The sequence below is a fragment of the Peromyscus leucopus genome, chromosome 3, assembly GCF_004664715.2.
Source record: "Peromyscus leucopus breed LL Stock chromosome 3, UCI_PerLeu_2.1, whole genome shotgun sequence".
Taxonomy (NCBI): Eukaryota; Metazoa; Chordata; class Mammalia; order Rodentia; family Cricetidae; genus Peromyscus; species Peromyscus leucopus.
Genome location: NC_051065.1, coordinates 133156493 through 133170523, shown reverse-complemented (window position 1 = coordinate 133170523; position 14031 = coordinate 133156493). Strand labels below are relative to the sequence as shown.

Below are 14031 nucleotides of genomic sequence, written 5' to 3'. Positions count from 1 at the left end.
CGGGAGGGAACCTTTTGTTCCTTCCAAATAAGTCCGCGAGGGCCTCTTACCTAACACACGCCCTCCATTCAGTTCCGTTTGTCTTTGTTTTCTCATTCCCTTTGATTTTTTTAAATAGAGACTTTAGCCTACGATTCTCATACCTTCTCAAATTGAGCTCAGTGATTAGGGTTTTTTTCTTTCTTTCTTTCTTTTTTTTTTAATTCACCGAGTTATTTCTGGACATCTGGTAGGTCCGTCCGTCCCTCTCCCCCCCACACACCCGTCCTGTTCCCCCGCTCCCACTCTCTATATGGGTACAAAGCAGGGGTATTCAGAGGGCAATCGTTATGTCAGCTTAATCTTCAGAACACATTCCCAGAATGGGCCGCTGTCGCCCCATACCTGGGTTGTTAGCCACCGGTGTCACGTGTCACGTAGTCCGCCCCCTACCCACCACTCCACCCACCCCCGCCACTCCACCCCACCCCCACCACCTCCACCCCCGCCACCCCTACCCCCCGGGCTCCATAGTGTGGGTCTTGAATCCATTCAACAACAACAAATACACATGCTCACACATGCACTCACGCACATAGGCAACCACTGTTTAGAAAAAAAAGAATGCGAAGTCACAAATATAAACTCAGGAACAAAGAACAATACATGTTTGGAAAAAAATAAATTACAACAAAATACAATCTAAGAATCTGAAAACCCCCAGGGCATAGTGGCACATGCCTTTAATCCCAGCACAGACACACATATTTCTGTGATGTACATAGTGAGTTCCAGATCACCAGTAAGGGCTACAAAGTGAGACCCTGTCTCAAAAAAACAAAAAAACAAAAGAAAAACTCCAATAAGCATATTAAACACCATATAAAACAGAAAATTGCATGAAGTTTCAGCAATTGCCTTAAAACCCCTTAATTTCCTTTTTTTTTCTTTATACTCAAAGAAAAAATACAAAATTAAGAACTCAATTATCTTCTTAAATCATTGTCATACTGCATTGAAATGCATAAATGTGTAATCAAATTACATTGCATATAGTGGAGAAAGTGGTGTGGGAATTGTGTCATGAAGTGTTTTTCCTTTCTCTGCTACTACATTTTTTATTTTATGTTTTATGTATTAGTAGTACACCTGATTTTAGGGGGTGAGCATGCCATGGTGTCCATTGGTGGTCAAGTCTCCCCTTACTCCTTCTTATGGGTTCTGGGGATTGAATTCTGTCATCGTTGAAAAAGCAGCTTTGCCTGCGGAGTCATCTTGACAATCCTATAGTGCTACATCTTAGTAATATCTTATTTCAGCTTTCCTTCAACACGTGGAGGGGAGGGGAGGGATGAAATCCAGGCTCCCAAGCATGCTAGACAAGCACACTACCATTGATTGATTGATGCTTCCTCATCCAAGTTTGCTTTTTTTTTTTTTTTTTTTTTTTTTTTTTTTGAGACAAGGTCTCACTACATTTCCTAGGCTGGTCCAAATTCCTGGGCTCAAGCAATTCTCCTGCCTCTGCTACCTCAGCAGTTGAGACTCCAGATATGCACCACCATGTCCAACTCTGAGTGCTATTTCATTTGAACCAAATTAACGCTTAAAGCCTAAGTGTGCCAGGTCCACGCCACTGTGTGGGGACAGTCCTCACTTGTGTGGCGTATAAACACAGGGACTAAACCATTATTATCTGGCACAATTCTCATCCAAAAGAGGAGGAAAGCAGTGCATTGATCATTGTATTCTCCTGACAGGAGAGGGCATCCATCTTGACAGGGGAGTGACAGGGGGAAGCTCTGCTTGTAGTCTTGCATGTCTGCAAGTCCCACAGTCCAGCTTCTGGCTCCATACTTTCTAGACCCTTATCTCCTCTCGCTGTCTGGAGCCTTGGGACACACTCAGATCACAGCAGGATTTTTGGTCTCACACTTCCATGTCACAGTGCCAAGTGAGCAGCACACACTTCCTGAAAGCAGTTCCTTCAAAGATATGCCTAGTTACACCCAGAAGTAGCTGTCAGCTACCACGTTCCCTAAACACACTGTCAATTACCAAACTGCACACCAGACGTAAGAGAGCAGAGAGTCTGAGTCCGACAGTGGTCTTAACCAATCGCAAGGAAATGTTTACATATTCTGTTCTTCATTTATTTACTTTGAGACGGTCTCACTAGGTAGACCAAGTTGGCCTGGAACTCTTGAACATGAACCACCACACCAGGTTTGCAAATTTTATAAACCCGTAGCCCAGATGATTTGATATCTACACACATTTTAGCAGGTTCATTGTTAATACTTTTTATAAGTCACACTCATTTGCTTATTTTCCCACCCCAGTTAATATATAAAACCAACATCACCTCAGATAGTAATCACAAGCTGAAGTTTCATCAGCAAATTCCAGTGTATAGCTTTTAAATAGTAAAATCCTAGAAAAAGGATGAATCACCATGCCAGGCTTGCAAATTTTTACAAATATATGGCCCTGGAAAGGCTTTGCTGGGGCCCTTCCCAAGGATTTGGAATAAGCCATTCGGGAAATGTCCTTGACACATCATTAGCCTAGCAATAAAGGTTTGTCTTTAACTTAACTGGATCTATTTTTATTTACTGTGTGTGTGTGTGTGTGTGTGTGTGTGTGTGTGTGTGTGTGTTGTCAGGGATTGGACTCAGGATGTAAAGCTATATCCTTAGTCCTCAGCTTCATCTTTTAAAATAGAAAAATGGTAGCTGGAAAGATACCTCAGTGGTTAAGGCCCTTGCTGCATAATCAGAAAGACAAGAATTCAGATCCGGCACCCACATAACACACACTAACACACATACAGAAAAATAAACAGATACATCTTTATAAATAAAATGGAATGGTTGCCTTACTGTGGATTTATATGTATTAATATTTAAAATATTGTATGTAGACCATGCTTGTATTAGAGCATAGAAATTACAGCTGTTTATTCTTTATTATGATCCTTCTTGGTTTGATTATCCTCTGAGGTCTCATGTGCTGAAATTTAATTTGTGGGGAGTTAAAAGGATGGAAATTTGACCCAACTGTGGAGGTGCTGAGCTAAAGCCTCAGGTGATTAGGATTTGATAAGATCCCTTCACTTTCCTGTTATCCGAATAAAAAGAAAGGCCAGAAGAGTCATAGGACATGCATAGTTCATCTCCAGCCACGGGATGTCCTGCACCACTCTAAGTCTCTGCCAGCTAGAAGAAGGCCTTCACCAGATGTGGCCACTCAATGCTGCAACTCCAGAACCAAAATAAACTTATTTTCTTTCTCTTAAAGATTTTAACTTATTATAATTATGTGTGCTAATGTGTCTGTATGTACACATGAGCATGGTGGCCTCAGAAACTAGAGGTGGTGGATCTTCTGGAGCTAGATTTACCAATGGTTGGAGGTCACCCAACAAGGGTGCTGGGAACCAAACTCTAGAAGAACAGTACTAGCTCTTAACCACTGAGCCATCTCTCCAGCCTCTAAATCAATTTTCTTTGTAACTCACCTAGCCTGTGGCATTCTGTTACTAGGAACAGAAACTAAACTGACAGATTTGTAAAAGGTATTTACAAACATATTGAAAAGCATAACAAAAATAATAAAAAGGAATGGTAGTCAAATACCCAAACACAGATTTGTGTTATGTCAAACAATGGCTCTCTCCATCATCGAGCTGCTCCATCTGTATTCTGTGCTCAGCAACAAGAACCGCAGTAGTCACTATTCTTATCTGCTCTCCTTTCCTTAAATATCTCTCTTTTTGCAGGGTGGTGGTCGTGGATACCTTTGATCCCAGCACTCGGAAGAAGCAGGCAGATATCTGTGTGTTCGAAACCAGCCTGGTCTACAGAGCTAGTTCCCGAACAGATAGGGCTACACAGAGAAAGCCTGTCTTAAAAAACAAACAACAAATCTCGTTTTTCTAGATTTTTACTGTTTAAAACATATGCTCTAGAATTTGCTTATAGAACCAACTTTTCATCATTAATTATCTAAGGCCACATTGATTTCATATATTAACTGAGTTAGGGAAATAAATGAATATGACTTGTCAAAAAAACTATAAATTTGTTAAAACATCTATAGATGAAAAAGGTTAAGACATCATCTAGGGCTGGCAAGATGGCTCAGTGGGTAAAATGCGGGCTGCCAACTTCAAGTACCTGAGTTTGAGCCCCAAGACCCACACAGTAGAAGAAGAGAAACAACTCCTGTAAGTTATGCTCTGACCACCACATGTACACTATGGCATGCACACACACACACACACACACACACACACACACACACACACACACACATCATACACATGTGAACACACACACACACCCTTAAGGTTTTCAAAAGAAGTTGTCTATTTCCCAAAACTATAAACATCACAGTTTTTCCAATTCTTCATTCACTAATTTGGCAAATATTTGCTATGCATAGAATCTGTACTGTTGTGAAATATTATTTTAAGATACATCATATTGTTTATGCTGTGGTATATTTGTTTTAATGATGCAAAGATGTGTTGCATTCTTTTTGTTGTTGTTGTTGTTGTTGTTGCTGTTTGGTGGGGGGTTGAGACAGGGTTTCTCTGTGTAGTTTTGGTGCTTGTCCTGGGTCTTACTCTGTAGACCATGCTGGCCTCGAACTCACAGAGATCTGCCTGGCTTTGCCTCCTGACTGCTGGGATTAAAGGCATGTGCCACCACATGTTGCATTCTTTTACGTTGCATTTATTTAACTCTGTGAAGCTGTGCTACTTTGCCTGTCTAAAACATCTGATTGGTCTAATAAAGAGCTGAACAGCCAATAGCTGGGAAGAGAGAGAGAAATAGATGGGGTTGGCAGGCAGAAAGAATAAATAGGAGGAGAAATAGGGGAAGGAAAGATCAAGGAGCAAGAAGAGGAGAGGAGGATGCCAGGGGCCAACCACACAGCCACACAGCCACACAGAGTAAGAAGCAGTGAAAGGTAAAAGCCCAGAGGCAAAAGGTAGAAGGGATAATATAAGTTGAGAAAAGCTGGCAAGAAACAAACCAAGCTAAGGCCAGGCATTCATAAGAAAGAATAAGCCTTCATGTGTTTATTTTGGAGCTGGGTGGCAGGCCCCCCAAAAGAGTAAAAAACAACCAACAACACTGTATCTTGATGGACCAAATAACAATGATTGAAATAATGAAACCAGCATTGCAATGGGAAGCTGTGGTCAGAGCAATGAAGGAAATCTGAGGACACAATAGTAGGAGGCCTGATACAGTTTGTGTTTACAGGGGCAGGAAGAAGGGAGAGAGGAAAGCCTTCCCTGAGAACATGAGGACTGTCTGGGGTCTGGAATATGATATTATCCACATGGCAAAAAGAAAAAAGAAAAGAAGAAAGAAAGAAAGAGAAAGAAAGAGAGAGAGAGAGAGAGAGAGAGAAAAGAAAGAAAGCCAAGTATTACAGCCTGACAGTTGGTATGGCTTCAATGTGTCCCCCGGATTTCAAGGATTGAAAACTGAAGGTCTAAATTAGTATGTCAATGGTATTTGGAGATGGGACTATTGGCAAGTGTCAGTCCTCATGAATGGGTTAGCAGGTTACTCAGACGTGGCTTTGTCATAAGAGCAAGTTCTCTCTAGTTTGTCATCCTGTCCCATCCTGTGATGTATGTATTATACCAATGTGTATTAAATGTGGTATATATCATAATACTATGTTATAATATAGCATGAAGACTTTCACCAAATACTAGCACCATGATATTGAACTTCCCAACCTCTAAAACCATGAACTAACTAAATCTCCATTTTAAAGAATAATTGATTGATTGATTGATTGATTGATTGATTGATTGATTATGGGGGGAGGGGTGTCTCAGTGTATTGTCCAAGCTATTCTCAAACTCCTGAGACATCCTCCTGCCTCAGACTCCCAAATAGTTACAACTATGAGGAAACCACCATGCCCAGCTCTGGTCTTATTTATTTATGTTTATCATTTTTAATAATGTATATGTATATTGTCTATGTGGGTGTATATGCATGTGTGTGCAGTGTCCTCAGAGGCCAGAAGAAGGCATCAGATCCCTTGGAACTGGTTAGATATACAAGTGGTTCTGATTAAGAACCCATCTTTGGGATGAAATGCTCACACCCACAGCAACAGCTCTATTCTTTACACATTATCCAATCTCAGTGTCTTATATTGCCATAGGAAATGAACTGAGATGGGGTAGAGTGTGTGAGAAAGTCTTAGAAAGTAAGAAACATCACTTTCAAAGGACTAAGGAAATGTGTGTGGTTGGAACAGAGGGAGCAGGGCGGGGCCCTGCACAGGAGGAAACTGGAAATTAGGCAGGTCAGATCATGCAGGAGGAATTGGGGAAGGAAGTAATTACAGAGTTTGAAACAAAAGAGAGCATGGTCACTTTAAACTTCTGCAAGATCGTTTTGAGGTAGAATGAGAGGGAAAAGTTGGGAGCAGTGCTATTTTCTCACTTTTATCACTTGGACTTCTGAACCATGTCAATGTTTTAACAGTCATAAAATAACAATGAGTATATTTTATCCTGTCAAGGGAATACGAACTAAAACAAATGAACCTTATTGCATTTCAAAAGGATAAGATAAGCACACCAGAGGGTGTGAAGGCAGAAAGAGGTGATCCAAGTAATTTATGAACAAGGTATTTTTGACACCATGCCTGCATTCTGAAGACAATGGACTGTAGTTAAATATTGTATATGCGGCTTTTAATATTTATTGTGAATGAGCAAGAGAGATGAAGAAATAAGGAAGGGGTGAATGTGTATGCACACCCCAGGAACTACCAGACAGAATCTACCCAGTAGCAATGAAAACCCATCAAAGTTTAAGCCTCTGAATGCAGTAGCCTAGGTAACATGAGCTAAGCTCTTGGGCAATGGCCCACTCCAGCCAGAATTTAGAAAGCGTGAATGAACCTGGAACATCTAGGCAGAGTCAGGAGTGGTTTAAAACCTACATGGTCATCAACAGAAGGTCTTATGTGGTCAAATGTGGGTATATGCTCAGAAGAGAAAAGTATTCAATACAAACGCACTGAAGGGGATCGCACATGAATTCGTGTTAAGATCAAAGCATATGAGGAAGAGAGAAAGGGAAACGGGAAGAGAGAGGAGAAAGCAGGAGGTAGACAAGCTTCCATATGATAGATATCATAACTTGGACAACCATCATTACCAATAGATTCTAGACTTGTGGGTGAAACATTGTAACTAATTAAAAAAATCTATGTAGTTCTTTCTGTAATAGAGTGACTTCCCAGAAAAACAGTTGTAAACCAAAAGATTAAAATGTAACAATTTTGCAACAGCATACTTATTAGGTACTTCTCTTGTAGTTCTGACAAAATAAGAGATAATAATTGAAGATGGAGAGGTTTGTTTTGGTTCTGGGTTTAAGACCAGCGACAGTCCTCACAGGGAACTTGGGTAAGTTGGGGGTTTAGAGGATGAGGCACAGCCTCACTAACAGAAAGACTGCTGGTCACATTGTATCCACCATCAAGGGTCAAGGAGACTCAAACGCTGCTGCTCCTCTGACTGACTCCTTTTTAGTCTGTTTTGTTTGTGTGTTTGAGAGCTTTTGCCAGCATGCCTCAATTCCTGAGTTCTGTCTCTAGCCCTGCGGTGGTGACCCATGCCTTTAATCCCAGCACTCAGGAGGCAGAGGCAGGCGGATCTCTGTGAGTTCGAGGCCAGCCTGGTCTACAAAGTGAGTTCCAGGAAAGGCGCAAAGCTACACAGAGAAACCCTGTCTCAAAAAGAGAGAGAGGGAGGGAGGGAAGGGGGGGGGAGAGAGAGAGAGAGGGAGGGAGGGAGAGAGAGAGAGAGAGAGAGAGAGAGAGAGAGAGAGAGAGAGAACAAGACAGGAGGGGTACCAGGCAAGATCTTGAGAGCAAGCACTGCTTTCTCAACTCTGGCCACTTAGTACATTCTGTAGTTGTTGCTGTTACCATGACCATCTGTGTTATCATCAGGCTTCAGAGGCATTGTTTCATCTCCTGAAGTTTGTTGTCAAAAATGTGAGGGCTGAGGCTGGAGAGAAGGCTCACAGGTTAAAGGGGCACACTGTTCTTGCAGAGGACCTAAGTTCAATTCCCAGCATCCACATGGGGCAGCTCAAAACAACCTGTCACTCCAGTTCCAAGGGATCTGGTACCTCTTGCCTTCCAAATCACCCACACTCCCATTCAAATACCCACACAGAGACACACATACGTATACATAATAAAAATAAACTGAGTTTTATTTTTAAAAGAGAAGGCTGTGAATACAGCTCACTAGTAGAACGTTTTTTTTTCCTAGCATCTATGAGGCCCTGAGTTTGATCCCCAGCACCAAAAACTAAACCCTGGGTTTTTTCACACAAGGTGATAAAAACCTTGGGAGGCAGGAGGATCAGGAGTTCGAAGTTACCCTTGTCTACACAGAAAGTTGGATGAAGATAAGTGAAATAAATAAATAATCAAGCTAGCAAGCAATCATCATTATCCGAATATTTAAGTCAACTAATAGACCAAGAATTTAAAGCACAGCTGCCTCTCTGGTTTGGTCTCCAGGGTCTGCTCTGTTGGTCACTCCTGATGCTTCATGAGCTCATCAGGGCTCCACTTTTTCTGGCCTGCTGAGGTAAGAGTCTCTGCCTCAGGAACTGCTGAAGTGCTTTGCTACTTAAAGGGAAATTAGAATATGACCTGTGCAAGGATATGAAGTAACTTGAAAAGCACCAAAGAGTCAAAATCGGAATAAATCCCACGAAGAGGCACTTGACAAGCTTTTAGGAACATGAAAGTAGCAAACTTAGACATGAGATGGGAGAGGCTATTTTGATCCTCCAGCTGGGAGAAGGAGGAATATTAAATGTCCAAAGGACTCACTTTTAGTTAATCTCATCTACCTTTCAAGATTGACATTAAATGGCTGCTGCTGATGGGAAGGACTTTTCCAGGAAACATGCAGCCGAGGCTCTTGCTCTCTTCAGTTTCCGCCATTGATTATCTCCCGTATTTCCCAAACTCCCCTCTGCTCTCCACCTCAATACCTCAATTGTTATTGCTTTCTGAAGTAGGGCATAATGTTGCATATTCCAAGATGACAAAATGAAGGTGCCAGGACCCGACAGATGTCTGGCACAGGTGTTTTTCATCCCCAAACAATTATCACCACACACAAGCAGAACAAGTTACCTTACTCATAGATCATACTACAAAATACGTGATTCCTATGCAGAATTCCAGAAGGAAAATGCTTGCTTCTTCCCTTTGATGCTCTCATCTTCCTACACAGACTTAATGAAGACATCTGCCTGACAATAGTCAGCTTGTAAGATGAGACAAGAAGCAGCCAAATCTGCCTTGTCATCTGTAAAAAAAAAAAAATCAGAAGAAAAGATGTCAGAAATATAGAGGCTTGATCTTGCCCTCAGCCCATCCCTTGCTAATTATAAAAATAATGGATGGTGAATGGTTTTACAATTCTCTTAATTTTGACATTCCCTCCTGAAAAACAAAAGATCATTATTACTACTGAAACACGTGAGCAGCATGCATAAAATGGACTAGATAGGGAAGGAAATTGCTTAAGAGAGGATAATTAAAATACGTGGCCTTTCCACCTCTCTGGATGTTTGATCCAGTATGCAGAAAATTCTACCTGATAGACAGGAGGCTGGGGTGGGAGCGTTCGCAGTGAGAAAACAAAGGGTATCCCCTAAAGGATCTGCAGTGCGCTTTGGAGGGGTTTCCACAGCGCCCACACTTGCCGCTGACAGAACGGCCGCCTCCTCCTGGTTTGTTCCCCCAGCAGCTCTCTTGTCCTTCTCCCCTCCCCTCTCCTCTGCATCTCAAGACAGACAGACAGATAGACAGACAGACAGACAGATAGATAGATATTGATAATGTAAAGGCAAAGAGAAAACAGAGAATCTCTTATACCCTTTTTGTTGTGTATCTCCTTGTGAATTCTTATTATTTAGATTATTTTTCATGACAAGTAAGTGCTAGACGGACATTATTTGGTTGATGGATGGATGGGTGGATAGATGTGTTTGTGACATTCTCCCTAGATTCTACTCTACTATGCTGTTTTAACAAAGAAGCAGTTCAATCCATGACACCAGTTTATTAGAGAATGTAGATCTTTTTGTGGCTCCAATCATTCACCATCGACTGATTTCCTCACTGCACATGCTCGTGGTAAAAGCATGACTGTTTTTGGGGAAAACAAGTGTCCCTGATCCTTTATTCTGTTAGACCTGAGTCAGAGGTGTGACTTAAATTCACCCAACGAGCTTCTGTCTCCTGAGACTATGAATTCTCAGTGAGTGATGTAAAATGGAGAGAACCTTGTGGAGATGGTTTCCATGGCAACTGAGACAAGAGGTGCACTAAGTATTTTTGGTCGAGGGATGGTTGCTGTTTCTCCTCATTCTTGGTCCTCGAAATCCTCCATTCCAAGCCAGCCCCTGGAGCCTCCCAGCCTGTGGTACTTGCATTCAGAAACACCATCTCCATCACCCAGCCTGCTGATGGTCAGTCTTCAATCAAGGTAACAGTGGTCAGTTTCTATTGACCACAGTTACGAATCTCCTCACAAAAATGACTCTCTAGAAGGTAGTTTGCAACTACTCTAATTTCAGTAAAACTACACTGAGAAGAAACCCTGACCATGTTACATAGCTGTGTGGGCATATAGGCCACACACTTGGTTAAAAACATTTTTAACTGCTTTCTCTTTTGAATAATTCCAGTAGGGGTTGGAGAGATGGCTCAGTGGTCCATAGTGTTTGCTGTTCTTCCAGAGGACCCAAGTTCTCAGCACCTTTACTGAGCGGCTCACAGCTGGCCTGTATATAACTGAGCTGTGGGGGATCTGATGCCCACATCTGGCTTCCTTAGGCCCCTGCACACATAGTGCATACTGACACACAGATATACACAGGTGTAAATATAAATAAATCTTTAATAACTCCTGTACGTTCTGTGAAATGGAAGCCAATTTTTGAAAAGAAGGAGGTAGTATCTTAGTCAGGGTTCCTATTACTGTGATGAACACTATGACGAAAGCAAGTCAGGAAGAAAAGGGTTTATTTGGCTTACACTTCCACCTCATAGGCCATCACTGAAAGAAGCCAGGACAAGAATTCAAACGGGGCAGGAACTTGGAGGCAGGAGCTGATGCAGAGGCCATGGAGGGGTGCTGCTTACTGGCTTGCTTCCCATGGCTTCCTCAGCCTGCTTTCTTATAGAACCCAGGACCACCAGCCCAGGCACAGCCCCACCCACAATGAGCTGGGACCTCCTCATTAATCACCAATTAAGAAAATGCCTGACAGGCATGCCTATAGCAGTCTTCAAGAGGCATCTTCTGAACTGAGGCTGTGCCCTCTCTGATGACTCTAGCTTGTGTCAAGTTGACATAAAACTATCTAGCACGGGTAGTTTGCTTTGTGAAAGACTGTCCTTCCCATTTATGACAGAAGAAGAGAAGTCATTAATAGATAAAACCAGAGGTTTTAAATGTGGCATAGTGGGAAGCTTGAAAATTCTAAAATGTCTCTGAATTAGAAAGACTGTTGAATGGAAGGCTCAGAGAAATGGCAGTCGAGTGACTGGTTGTGACAAGCAGACCTGCTATCAGTGGCCCCAGTTAAGCCTCCTGTTGACAGGCAGCTGAGTCATGAAAGGATAGTACCTGAGGGAAGCAGAGAGAGGCCCGAGGGTGAGAGAGGACACCTCAGGGACACAGAGATACACAACTCGGTAAGACGATGCTTGTTCGTAGCCACTATCAGTCTTCTGAAAACTTTCATGGTGTCTCTGATTTTACTAGGGAATTACTTCTGATTCATATCTTTGCCGTTTCATTGTTTTCCATATCACAGGAACAAACTTAAAGGTGATGAAATCTGTGTTATAGTATTTTACCATACCATGGACAAACACAGGGCTTAGATAAAATAGAATGAGAGAGACAGACAGACAGATAGACAGACAGAAACAGAGACACAGAGACAGAGAGAGAGATGGGGATGGAGGGAGACAGACACACACAGAAAGAAGAATACAGAAAAACAGAGAAATGAATAGAAATCTAAAGCTAAACTGCCTAAATTAAAGTTCATGTTGGCAAGAAGTCAAAGCCAAGGTCTGTCTACGAATCAGGAGGCCTGGGATGTAGCTCAGTCAGTAGAGTGCTTGCTTAGCATGCTTGAAGCACTGGGTCCAGTTCTCAGCACCACGTGAATGGCCTGTGGCTGTGCACATCTGTAATCCCAGTACTCTGAAGGTGGAGGCATGAGAATCAAGAAGTTCAATGCTGTCCTTGGCTACATAGCAAGTTCAAGGACAGCTTAGATACATGAGACTTTGTCTCCAAAATAAATAAATATTTATTGAGAAAATGAGAAATGATCCATACATAATGATCGCTGAAAATTAAAGGGGAAAAAAATCCCACAATTCTGGCATAAGAACTAGAGAAAACACAAATGCAGACAAAGAAAAGGCAGCCAAAGCCAGTGGGGCGATGGACTTACAGACACACGGAGAGGACTTGGAAAGTTCATCAGCTCCAATGAAAATAAGAAGAGGTTTCACACTGCCGCACACATTGAAGATGTCACACATCAAGAAAACTCCTGGGCTCTCTGCTCCTCCCTGTTCCAGAGACAGCCATGTCTTTTCATGCAGTGCCAGCCTCATCCCTGAGACATGATGGTGAATGTCGGAGTGAATGGATTTGGCTGTATTTGAACGCCTGGTTGCCAGGGCTGCCTTCCAGTCTGGCAAAGTGAACATTGTTGCCACCAATGACCCCTTCATTGACCTCAACTACATGGTCTACATGTTCCAGTATGACTCTACCCATGGCAAGTTCAACGACACAGTCAAGGCTGAAAACGGAAAGCTTGTCATCAACGGGAAGGCCATCACCATCTTCCAGGAGTGAGATCCCGCCAACATCAAGTGGGGTGAGGCTGGTGCCGAGTATGTTGTGGAGTCTACTGGTGTCCTCACCACCATGGAGAAGGCTGGGGTCCACTTGGAGAATGGGGCCAAAAGGGTCATCACCTCTGCCCCTTCTGCTGATGCCCCCATGTTTGTGATGGGTGTGAACCATGAGAAGTAAGACAACTCACTCAAGATTGTCAACAATGCTTCCTGCACCACCAACTGCTTAGCCCCCCTGGCCAAGGTCATCCATGACAACTTTGGCATTGTGGAAGGACTCATGACCACAGTCCATGCTGTCACTGCCACCCAGAAGACTGTGGATGGCCCCTCTGGGAAGCTGTGGTGTGATGGCCATGGGGCTGCTCAGAACATCATCCCTGCATCCACCGGTGCTGCCAAGGCTGTGGGCAAGGTCATCCCAGAGCTGAACAGGAAGCTCACGGGCATGGCCTTCCATGTTCCTACCCCCAATGTGTCTGTCATGGATCTGACATGCCGTCTGCAGAAACCTGCCAAGTATGATGGCATTAAGAAGGTGGTGAAGCAGGCATCTGAGGGCCCACTAAAGGGCATCCTGGGCTACACTGAGGACCAGGTTGTCTTCTGCGACTTCAACAGTGACCCCCACTCTTCCACCTTCGATGCTGGGGCTGGCATTGCTCTCAATGACAACTTTGTGAAGCTCATTTCCTGGTATGACAATGAACTCGGCTATAGCAACAGGGTGGAGGACCTCATGGTCTCCAAGGCCTCCAAGTAGTAAGAAGCCCTTCCTGTCCCAACTCAGCCCCGACACTGAGCGTTTCCCTCAGTTTTCATCCCAGACCCCCAGAATAACAGGAGGGGCTTAGGGAGCCCTACTCTCTTGAATGCCATCAATAAAGTTAACTGCACCCATTGAAAAAAGAAAGAAAGAAAACTTCTGATAAAGAAAAGGCATTCAGACTGGTTTGTACATAACATATTATTATAGCATTAATCATGCTCTCTGTTTTTTTTAAACAAAACACATTCATCACTAAATTTGGTAAAATACCAAAAAGCGTCTGGAAGATGCCAATGATCTAT

General features: G+C 42.9%; 1 pseudogene; it reads left to right on the top strand.

Annotated features, from left to right (window-relative positions):
- Window positions 1–12723: 12723 nt before the first annotated feature.
- On the top strand, window positions 12724–13723 carry LOC114695068 (annotated as a pseudogene).
- Window positions 13724–14031: the final 308 nt, after the last annotated feature.